The 12,006-nt window shown below is 43.7% G+C and overlaps 1 protein-coding gene and 1 pseudogene across 1 annotated transcript in view; one reads left to right on the forward strand and one right to left on the reverse strand.

Moving 5' to 3' along the window:
• The window catches only part of LOC131503659 (mitochondrial carrier homolog 2-like), a 57,167-nt pseudogene extending 48,034 nt beyond the window's left edge, over nucleotides 1-9,133 (reverse strand).
• A 538-nt stretch (nucleotides 9,134-9,671) lies between these two features.
• ACVR1 (activin A receptor type 1) overlaps nucleotides 9,672-12,006 on the forward strand; it is a 140,133-nt gene continuing 137,798 nt past the window's right edge. Inside the window, exon 1 of the mRNA XM_058715210.1 lies at nucleotides 9,672-9,767. The gene's annotated coding sequence lies outside the window, so the exon portion shown is untranslated. The remainder of the gene's footprint in view (nucleotides 9,768-12,006) is intronic.

A 12,006-nucleotide genomic window follows, 5' to 3' on the forward strand; every position in this document is an offset into this window, starting at 1 on the left:
TAATGCCGTTTTTATATTATTGGTAGTAAATATATTCTGGGGAGCTTTAGAATGAAATTAGCAAACAACCATTTTATCAAAATGTAAGGAACTACACAGACTGGTCCCTACCTCATCCCTAGCAATCTCTTTAGTACGCTAGAAATGCAGAGTCCCCCTAAAGAAAGGTAGCCAGTCCCACTGCAAAGATGTGGGAAATAATGACTGGAAACCAAGTTAATCTTTAGAAGTTATTAATAGATTGGAATGTCTACGTGCTCAGTGCTCAGCAGGAAAGAAAAAGAGAAAGCTCTCTATATTCTTATCAATAAAAATGATGCTAACATTCCAATGGAACAATAGGTAAAGGGTATTAACTGAAAAGAAAATTGGAAAAATACAAACAGTTGATGTATTTATGAGCAAGGTGCTAACTCATTAGCAATCAAATAAGTGCAAATGAAAACAGAATTTTTTTTAAATTTCCAAATTGGCAAGTATAATAGAGAGGGTCGTAACAGAGACAGTAAGGGGTGTGGTGAGTGGGACAAGCCCCTGGAAACGGTTCAAACCACCTAGCAATTGGAAATATGACCTAGATTCTTACTTTTAGGAAACTATCCTAAGAAAACAATGCAATGCTGTCAAACATGATACCTTCAGGGGTTTAAATCAATCCAAAAATCATACTCTCAGAGAGTATCTAATAACCTAGGAAAATCTTCGTAATATAATGAAGAAGAGCAAGGAAAACAATGCGTATTTATGTATAATATAATGTATATCAACAGAAAAGATAAAAAGAAAATTATCCAAAATATTATATCTGTTTATATTGGAAATAATAAAATTAAGTAATTTTACTTTCTTTGAAATACTTTTCTGTATTTTCTCTCTGGGTTTTTATAGTGAATATGGCATTATTTTAATTTTTTTCTTTTTTTTTTTGTTCTTTTAAATTTTTTAAAAAAAATTTTAAAAAATTATTTCTTTATTTATTTTTGAGACAGAGAGACACAGAGCATGAGCAGGGGAGGGGCAGAGAGACAGGGAGACACAGAATCTGAAACAGGCTCCAGGCTCCGAGCTGTCAGCACAGAGCCTGACACGGGGCTTGAACTCACGGACTGTGAGATCATGACCTGAACTGAAGTCGGACACCCAACCGACTGAGCCACCCAGGCGCCCCTATTTTAATTTTTTTCTAATAGATTTATTTTTATTACAAAAATAACAATCACTGCAAAATGTTTTGGAAATACGACACAAGAATAAAAAGTGTAAATATGGTGATGTACATAGGGTTTCTTTTGGGGGTGATAAAAATGTTTTAAAATTGATTGTAGTGATATTTGCACAGCTCTGTGAATATACTAAAAACCATTGAATTGTACACTTTAAGTGAGTGAACTGAATGGTATGTGAATTGTATCTCAATGAAGTTGCTGTAAAAAATAAAAAAGTGAAAGATCCCTTGTATTGCTATCATCCCAAGATGGCTACTGCCAGCATCTTGGTGTATAGCCTTATAGTCTCCTTTCTGTGCATCATACATACTTCCTTAAAGAATGAAAATCAGATCATACGATGCATACCATTTGAAAAATATTTTTAATTATAACATGTATAACTTTACAAACAAAAAGTATAATCAAACCAAAGGATGATTAGGACAACCAAGTTCCAGTTCCAGCCTTCCTTTAAGGAGCCATGAGAACTTGAGGAATCACAGGATTTTTCAGGAACAAACTTTTTCTTTTTTAAATTTATTTTGAGAGAGAGCACGATTGGGGGAGGATCGGAGAGAGATGGAGAGACAGAATCCTAAGCAGGTCCTGCACGGTCAACATGAGAGCCGACTGGGGGGCTTGAACTGACAAACCGTGAGATCATGACCTGAGCTGAAACTAAGAGTCTGATGCTTAACAGACTGAGCCACCCAGGAGCCCACCCCCTTTTTTAAAATGTAAGTTCTATGCCCAACGTGGGGCTTGAACTCATGATCCCAAGATCAAGAACAAAGAGGTGAATGCTCTATCAACTGAACCAGCCAGGTCCCCTGCAGGGACAAACTTTTTTATATGTAAGAGACAGAACTAGGACTAGATGAGATCTTGGTTCCTTCCAATTTTAGATTCCACGAGTCTCTGCTTCCCTGCGTGGGGCACAATAACAGAAATTTGGTATAATAGCTTTGTTATAATAGCAAAGTATTTATCAAGATATGCTGTTATATTGATAAATACGGGAGCAAAGGATAGCCGAGTGTATGGTATGCTACTATCCCTGTTAAAGCAAATGGGAATATGGGTATAGTTTCATATGCCTACCGCGTTTCTATAAGGATATAGAGAAGCTGGCATTAGGGGAGGGAAGTGGCTAGCTGAGAAGCTGGTAGTTCTGGAATTTATTTTTCACTATACAATATATCCTTTTGCACACATGCATATTTTGTATTTCTTTTTTAAACAAAATAATCGTCCGGGGAAATCTTGCTAATGGAAGAACATACATATCTTGGTCGTAATGATAAGTAATGTTAATTAAGCAAGCTTGTCACTCAGTCCCTTGCTTAGCCCCTTTCAGTCCCTTCCCTTGCACATTTCTTCTGAGACCTGCATGACTGGGCCAGGCCGCCTCAGTCCTCTCTAAGGCCTTTTGTCCACGTGGTCCTTTGATTCCTATCACCCTGGCTTCTGTCAGTTCCTGGAAGTCTTAAGCTCTCCGCCCCCAGAAATGTCAAATGCAGCATCCGCAACTTCAGATAATAAGCTTCTTTAGGACTTCCAACTCAAGTTGTGTAATTTCAAAACAGAGAGACCTCCAAAATGCAACCCATCCCTTACTTTGCACCTGAGGAGAAGTGAGGCTCTACAGTCTGAAGTTATCTGCCTGAGGTCACATAGCTAGTTCTCTGCTATATGTAATTAACCTTAGCAGCTGATCTCTGGAGTTTCATTAAACAAAAGTAGGTTAATAAAAAGGAAGCCTTTAGATTTTAGATATTGGTAGAGTGGGGCTACACTAGGACTTGGAAAATTAATTTGATTTCTTATCCATGAAAATGTCTTCATGATGCCAATGCTCAGAGGGACCAATCAGGCAAAAGAATGTTCCCTAAAAATGAAAAGCCTCTGTGATGTTGGATTCTACCAAGAACCACACAATTACATTTGAAATATATTTGTTTAATTTGAGGAAGAAATTAATTTGATAGTCCTGAGGGCATTCATCCACAGGACTAGCTTTTAAAATCCACATCTCCGCCACGTAGCTAAATTAACCGTAGTTAAGTAAATTAGAAACTCAAGCAGCTTCAGAATGTGAGCAAGACCACGGACAGTCCTGATGAGCATCTAGCCCTCAAGGTTACAAGGAAATGGGTCACAGACTGAGATGCAGGCAAAGGATGAGATAAGGCTGAGCCCTCCGGGAAATGATTTTCTGAAAGAAATGCACCTTCCTGCAGAGTACAGAAAATGCCAAATTTGAATTCCATTCTCTACACCCTACCTCCCACTTCGCAAGTATAAATTTATATGTAACTTTCACCAGTTAGGTTTTGTTCCATGATTGCCAGACTCTTTTAAAATATGTGCATTTCCACTTTATTTTAATTAATTAATGAATGAATTTTTCAGTAAGCTCTAGGCCCAAGTGGGGCTTGAACTATCAAGAGTCTCATGCTCTATTGACTGAGCAGTCAGGCACCCTGCATTTCTCCTTTCATAATGTGTTTTTTTTTTTTTTTAAATTTCTGCTTATAAAAGTAATGTTATAGAGAGGGTGGAACCCATAGACCTGTGTAAAGAAGAACATAAAAGTCAAACATATCCATGATGCAAAGATAGTTACTGTATATCATGGAATATTTTCCTCTAGTTTTTCACCTTTAAGGATATGTGAACATAAGAGATTCATGTGTTTATAAGGATTATGGAACCAAAATATAACCTTTATCATCCGTTTTTTTCAGTTTGTGCTTTATTGTTGGCATTTCCAAAATTAGTAGATGATTATCATTTTATACAAATCTTTGTGTGATTGATGATTATTTTCATAGCATAAGTTCCTGACATGGGATTAAAGTGTCAGAGGGTAGAAATATGTTTAAGGGGTTTGATACATATCACCTACTAATTATCTTCAAGAAATTGTTTTCCAGTTTACTCTCTCCGCAACAACTGAGCATCCCTTATAAAGTCAATCTTACCAATAGGGAATATGTTCATTTGCTGAAAAATTATCTGGAATATTTTATCTCAGTTTTGTTTATATTATCTTTCCTTGAATCTTTAAACTTTTTCCCTAATATTCACACATAATAATTTTGTTTTTGTCTATTCATAACATCTGACGAGCTTTCTATTAAAGGGTGCATTTTGTTGATTCATAAGTTTTTCTTTTTTAATATATTAAAGATTTTAACCCTTTGAGTATAGGTTGTAGGTAGCTTCACTACTTGGCTTTTCCCCTCCTTTTATTTGTTTCCTAAGAAAAAATTTAGGGAAAAATTTTTACAAAGTCAAGTCAACCAGTCTACGGCCATACCACCCTGAACGTGCCTGATCTCACCTGATCTCAGAAGCTAAGCAGGGTCGGGTCTGGTTAGTACTTAGTACTTGGATGGGAGACAAAGTCAAGTCAGCCAATCTTATTTATAGCTTTTACGTACAAAAGTCCTTTTCCCATCCGAAGATGAGCATCTACCTATATTTGCTTTGAGTTAACTTACAGTTAAAAAAAATGGTTAATTCTTATTCCCTCTGGAGATATTTTCAGGAATGGTGTGAGAGGGAGCACTAACAGTTTACTTTCCTGGTGCCTCAACACTGCTGAATGAATAATCTTTCCTTTCTGCAATGGTTTTGTAATGCCTCTTTTATCACATGGTCAGCCCATAGTTGTATGCTAGTTTGCATGTAACCCGCTGTGCTCAGAGTGTCTGGATTAACTTTCCCAGTGGGAAGCAGCTGTAGGCAGCTTGAGGACTCCCTGAGCAGCAAACACAGTTCCCTGAATATGGTGGGTGGCCAAAAAGGTCTTGTATGAAATGAACAATTAATGAGTCATTCCTACACCTGGGAAAGTTTAACTGGAAGATAAACAAGTGTCTGTCCTGACTGGTTAAATGTTTACCTTTTGGGGAAAGGGTGCCACGACTGATAAGATTTCTAGTGACCCTAACAGGTTATGATTTTCTCTTCTATCGCCCTACTGTTCTGATCCAGTTACTTCCATCTTTGGAAAGCAATAATGGTTTCTTATGGGCCTTAGGATTAGGAATAAATTCCATATCATTGTCATTCAATAAATTCATCATTTTCCAAGGATAGTTATGACGCAGCTGGGTCACTGTTTCTCATAATTTGAGTCCTATAAAGGACACCTTTAAAAAGAAAACAATCTCCACAGACCTTCAGTGATGTCTTAAATTATATTTATAAAAGTATCATTTCAATAAACTACATATTCTTATAGGTACATGGCAAAAAACGGGTAGTGGGATCATGGCTACATGATATTCATATGACCCAGAATATGCATCATATTAACATGATATTAATTTCTTTTAAAAATATCATTAACTGAAGCAAAACCACAAATTCCATGGATTCTATAGAAAACTTGGAGGTCCCTGGAGTAGGAGTCCCACTTCCAGTCTAACAAAACAGAAATTGCTTTCCCATAAGCCACATCCAACCCTCAAAGTCTGCCCTCTTTTTAAGCAGTTTGGATGCCTACCTTGTCTTCAATGCTCAACTTAAGTGTGAATAATCACTAAACTGGATGTGAACTAATCTCCATATGCTTATAACCATTACAGAACTGTAAAACCAAAATGAAATACGAACAAAGCTATAAAACCAATGTTTCAAATAACTTTATTTAATGAGACAGATGATATTGTCTTGCTGAACAAAAATGTCTGCTCACCTTGTAAACACAGTACTGATGTGTGCTAGGAACAGGGTTTTTTTTTGTTGTTGTTGTTGTTGGTTCTACATGCCCATACTGAGTGAACAGACTTATCAGAATTAGTTCATTTCTTCAACCATTAATCTTTATTTTTTATTTCAAGAAATCTTTAGAAACTAAACAGCAGCTTATCAGCCCATCAGGATTTTCAACAACAACACCAACTCTAAACATCCAAACATTCTAAAGAACTTGCTTCTGGAAGCTGGTATGTACAACTAAGCTGATGTTCGCTTTATAGGTTTTAATAAACCACGTTCTCTATACCACTATGAAAGGAGAACTATTTCGGTACCAAAGAGAAATAGCTTCAGGATGAAAGAAAAATCACTCAAAGTAGTTACTTAAATATTTTAAATGAAAAAAATTCTAAATATCACAATTTATATTCTATATCACTTACAATCTGAGTGCAGAGAGGCTGTGCGGTAAGTCCAAGAGCTTAATTGTAACAGGGACACTTGCTGCAAAATTTTATGGAATGAATCCTCCAAATTTTATAGGAAAATATTATACAGGACTCTTAGGTTGCTCAAGACTCTGTTTCCTAATAGTTTTTGAAAGCTGTTGACTTTTAGAAATGAACATGTTGATCTGGGTGTAAAGGAGGAGGATATGCAGAAAACAGAAGAGATGCCAATTCACAATGCAGCAGGCAATTAATTAACAAGAGTCGTGCTCCTTGAAACATATGATGGAAGAGATCTAAGAATCTTGGAATAACAGAAGATGTATTTCTTTCAAGTTACTTTACTTGTGTGATTTCTCCACCAGAGTTAAATCAATGGATTAGATGTTGGGGTAAAGGCACTAGTTCCCAATGGGGGCAATTTTGCTTCCAGGGGACATTTAGCAATGTCTGGAGGCATGTTTAAATGTTAAACAGTGGGGAGGTGGCACCTGGGTGGCTCAGTCGGTTAAGTGTCTGACTTCAGCTCAGGTCATGATATCATGGTTCATGGGTTCAAGCCCCACGTTGGGCTCTGTGCTGACAGCTCAGACCCTGGAGCTTGCTTCGGATTCTGTGTCTCCCTCTCTCTCTGCCCCTCCCCTGCGCCTGCTCTGTCTCTCTCTCTCTTAAAAATAAATCAACATTAACCAAAAAAGTAAAAACTATGTCACAGCTGTGGAGAGAAGGCATCCTGTTCGTATCTAATGGATAGAGGTCAAGGATGCTGCAAAACATTTTACAATGCACAGGACACACCCCACAGCAATTATCCAGCCAAAGATGTCAATAGTACCTAGGTTGAGCAACTCTGGATTAAGGTATCCAAAGGCAAAGGACTGTATCTGGGCTGTATCCTTGTGTGGCTAGGGCTTGTGTGACGGGCTATACCCTTGCGTATCTATCCTCCTGCTTCACACACACACATGCACATGTACACACATGTGCAATCATCAATTTATTGTTACAAGGCCACATGAACTACCTTGAATCCTCCCAGATAGTCTCCTGGAATACAAGTTAGTCACAGGAAGGTCGAGTTAGAGGGTTTTGCATTGAGCCAGTCACACAAGACCACTACTGAAGGAACACATAAAATGAACAGTTAAAAGCATAGCAGGATTCATTAGTTCATTTATTCACTTATTCAGCAAACTTTTGCTGGGCACCCACATGTGCCACTCTGCTAGGCATGATGATGATACACAGTGAACACCACCAAACCTGGCCCCTGCCCTCATGGAGCTTACAGCCTATGGGAGACTACAAAGGCCACCAAGAAGAGGCCAGTAAAATGAGAGCTCCAGAAACATACCCAATTGAGGAACATTCACACAGCACCTTGAGAAGCTTTTATGTAAGTGTAATTTCATTTGAATCACACAACAAACCTGGAAACAGGCTTTATTCCCTTCATAGAGGTTAAATACATGCCCAAGGTCACACAGTTTATAAATGACAGAGCTTCAGTTAAGTGACACTGAGATCCCTGTTCTAATGTTCTACAGAGTAGGTATGCATATAGGCACTTTTGCTTGATTGACCTGGAATTTCCACTCCTGATTCTCACCAGGCATACAGGTATTGTCTTTCCCTTTATGAAAAAATGCCCCCCCTTTTCTACATCTTTTTGCTTATATAATACCTGGGTATGATTTTCTAGATGTTTCACGTATATATGCCTTGCGTTCCTAATTGGATTGTAAACTGACCTGCAGGGACCAGATCTTCCATTTCCTTTGCAACCTTTGCAGTACTGCAGTCACCCAATAAATGCCTGCTGCATGAATGAACCTGTAGAGATAAAAATACTTTATGGTATCCCCATTTATTGGTTTCATGCTTTTATTTTGCTTTGTGATAGGACTGTACATTATAAGCTTCCAGAGGGCAGAGGAAATGGCTTGGTGCTTTCCTTACACTTCAGCAGGCACCATGCAAAATTTGATCCTCGCATGCCTTTTTGATGCTCTGGATAATATTAGAACACTGGAGTGTTTTTGTGTATCTAAGGACCGAGGTTGTCAGCCTCTCTGCGGCGGGGAATGTTCCTTCCTTTCCACAGTAAGCTCCCCTGGCGCCTAGGACAGGGCTAGATGACTGCAGAAGCCCCCTCCCCCGCACGCTCCCTCCTCCCCCTCTCCCCCCCTTAGTTTTATCGGTAAGGAGGCCGACTGCAAAAATGGTAAGCTCTTGCATAACCCCAGACCTTGCAAGGAAATGAGCAAAGTGGAAGGGGATTTGAAGGCAGGTCAGAAATGGCCTGGATGAGAACACTGAGGCTTCTCTCTGACCTGCAGGACCCCAGCCGGGCGCCGCCCGCAGTCCAGGGGCCCGGGAGGCAGCCCTCCCGCCCCTCGCGCCCCCGGGAGCTGTCCAGACGGCCCCGCCCGCGCCTACCTGGGCACTCACCCGCGCCGCGCGGCCTCTCCTCCTCCCACCCCGGCCGCGGGAGCCCGGCTCGGGCCTGCCCCGCCGCCGCCCCGCCTCTAAGAAGCCCCGCGGGCGGCAGCGCTCGCAGCCTCCTCCGGGCCCGCCAGACCGCGCCGGGCGCGCCGGGGGCGGCCAGGCCAGGCTCGGCGGGGCTCGGCGGGCTCGCCCCCGGCCGGGCGCCTGCAGGGGGCGCGGGGACGGCCCCGCCCCGCCGCCTTCCCTCTCCCTCCCGGCTCCCTGGATCCGCGCCGGGAGGAAATGATGTGTTGCTGCCTGGTTAATCACAGCTCCAGACACTCATTGGCCGAGCGCTCCGCAGCCACTTCCTTCTCCTCCTCCTCCCGCTCCTCCCGCTCCGGCTCCTGCTCTTTGCAGCCGCCGCCGCCGCAGCCTCCCCCTCCGCGCCGGGGGAACTTTTCTACTCTCAGTGACCGTCTCCCCCGCCGCCCCTCGGGCGAGCCTCCCCCCCGGGCCGCCCGCCCCGCCCGCGGCCGCCCTCCAAGCCCGTGCCGCTGTGCCTCGGGAAGTTTATTCCGCCCGCCCTCCTCCCCTTCCTCCTCCCCCCCCCTCCTCCTCCTCCTCCTCCTCCTCCTCCTCCTCCTCCTCCTCTTCACCCCGCCTCCCCTCCCTCCCCCGGCTCTTTCCCCCGGGTGGCTGCCGCTGCCGCCGCCGCCGCTGCCAGGCTGCTCCTCGGCCAGCCGCGCCGGCCCGAGGGCTGGGGAGCCCGTGGCCGCACGCACCGCCCGGCTGCAGCCGCCGCGGCCGCCGCTCGGGGTCGGCCGCCGGCCCTCGGCCCCGCAGAGTTCCGGGCTCTCTCGCCGGCTGCACCGCCCCGCCCCGCCCCGCGCCGCTCCGCGCCGACCTGCAGCGCCCGGCTGGCTCGCACTCCGCCTCCCGCGGCTCAGCCCCGGCCACGGCGGGACCAGAGGTGAGGGCAGGTCGCCGGCCGCGCCGCGGGACCCGGGAGGACCGTGGGAGGAGGGAGCCTGGCTGGAGAAGAGGCTGGGATTGGGGGTGGGAGGGTGGGCGTCTGCGGTGCCTCCCCCTTTCATTCCTTTCTCCCCCAGGCTTCATCCACTCTCGGTGGGGGAAGCAGCCGCGGAACAAAACTGTCTTGCTTTGGGCCTGAACTGCTGGTGGGATATGGGAGAGGACAGAGGCATGGAGTGGGGGGTCTCTGGTTTGCGGAGTGTGCGCGTGTGCCTCTGTGTGTGTGTGTGTGTGTGTGTGTGTGTGTAGTGAACTCCTTCAGGGTGTGCGCCGCTGACTTGTAAATCGATCTGGCCGCCTGGCCACGGGCTCACCTTCCCAGCTGAGCTTGGTACGGAGTGAAGGGATGGGCTAATCACCCCCACCCTCAAAATATCCGTCTCTTCCAAGAGGAATTTTCTGCTGGAGAGACAGCCAATAAACTCTGCTCAACTCCCTCCCGCCCTCCGTTCTTCCTAGCTGCAGTTTCAAAAAGCTTCAAAGCCAGGAATGTGGGATTCATCTCCCGATCCCCAGAAGGCAAATGTGGTTACAGATGTTGCACGGTACTTTGCCAAGTTTAAAACCCTTCCTTCAACACTGTAACCAAAACAGTGAGGCTAGAACCTTGGGCGCGCTGGGGAGAGATGTGGGGCCTCTGGGGCCGCTGGATTCACTAACTTCCTTCGGGTTCTAGGCTGGCTTAGGTCTGTCCAGTTTGCGCCAGACATGTCTCCCCTCCTCCCCTCATTTCCCTGGAGTTTTGAACGCTCCTTGCATGGGAGAAAAGCTGTAGAGGAAACTACTTAGGGAAGAAAACATTCCACTTAGTAGCAGAAGAAAAGTCTTGGTTGAAAAGTTGTGCTTAATTTGGCTTTTAAAGAGAGGTAGTAATCAGTGGATTTGTTCATTTTATTGGGCTTTCTTTTCTTTCTTTTTTGAGGTGTGTATGCGTGTGTGTGTGTGTGTGTGTGAGATGGGAGTTACCTGATGAGAAAAAGGACTGATCTCATACATAGTTTGTATATTTTTGAAAAGAGGCCCTCTAATTGTGACTTAGATATAACCCAGTGGTTTTAAAGAATCCTGTCCCAGAGATGCAGACTGCTCTGACAGCCCAAGGGAAGGCGGTGGCAAAAAATAGACACCACCTCCCTTTTCCCCCAAAAAAATTCTTCCTGGAAAGGTGGTGTTAAGAAATTTCAGAGATGGGCTGATCCAAGTGGCAGGCCTTAAATGGAAACACTATAGTATGTCTTGGCACTTGTCTCTGGAGCTGGGTGGCTGGCCAGGGGCCCGGGCTTGGGCAGCCAGCAGACATTAGACTTGTGCTGACCTCAGGCACTGGTCTGGCCATCCAGCTTTACAGTATGCCTAAGTGTGAAATATGGACCTCACCTATTTCACTGATGGGGACGTGGGTCCGGAAGTTATCTTAAGGCCTGGATGGGACTTGGACCATCTGGCTTCTAAGACCAAATCTCGTTTTTTGTGATTCAGTTGTTTTTTGTTTTCTGGCCTGGAACAAAAACCAAAAACAAAACGGAAGTCTTTTGAAGCTGAAAAGTGCAGGCCTTAAATTGATGGAATTGTGCGGTAGGTAATAGCATTGCTACTGTCACCTCTCATGCAAACACTCAAAGGTGGTGAATGAGGTTGCAATGAATTCTGGATAGCTGGCAAAAATCAAGGGCTGGAATGGGTATGGATGGGGTTCATGCTCATTTTCTGGTGGTTTGGGCGAATTTTACTTGAAATGGTGAGAGTGGTTTTGAATAAAATTTGATTTGGGTAGTAGTTTTACAACTTTTGTACCTTGGAAGAGAGTGATTATTTGAATCTGAGTAAGTTTCTTGTTATCTCTAAGTAATTTAAAAGAATATTAAGGATGCTGAGTAGAGATGGAGGAGTATGCCTTATTTGGGAATGTAATTAATTTCAGAAGTGGGGAACTTAATGCCATTAATAGCATTGTAATGATTTTTTTTTCAAAGTAGTGATTTACTAAATTTTCTGCATCTGTCCATGGAACAGCTAACAGTGATTGAATCGGTAGATAGAGACGATGCCTCTATCTTATTCTAGATTTCCCTGAACTAATACTGTGATGATCATGATAGACTTCTAGGTAAGGTTAGATCAAGTAGTCCAGCCTTCTGGGGGAGGAAGGGACAGGGCAGAAATGCATTTGAAAAATG

Source organism: Neofelis nebulosa, chromosome 2 (genome assembly GCF_028018385.1).
Source record: "Neofelis nebulosa isolate mNeoNeb1 chromosome 2, mNeoNeb1.pri, whole genome shotgun sequence".
In the NCBI taxonomy this organism is placed as follows: Eukaryota; Metazoa; Chordata; class Mammalia; order Carnivora; family Felidae; genus Neofelis; species Neofelis nebulosa.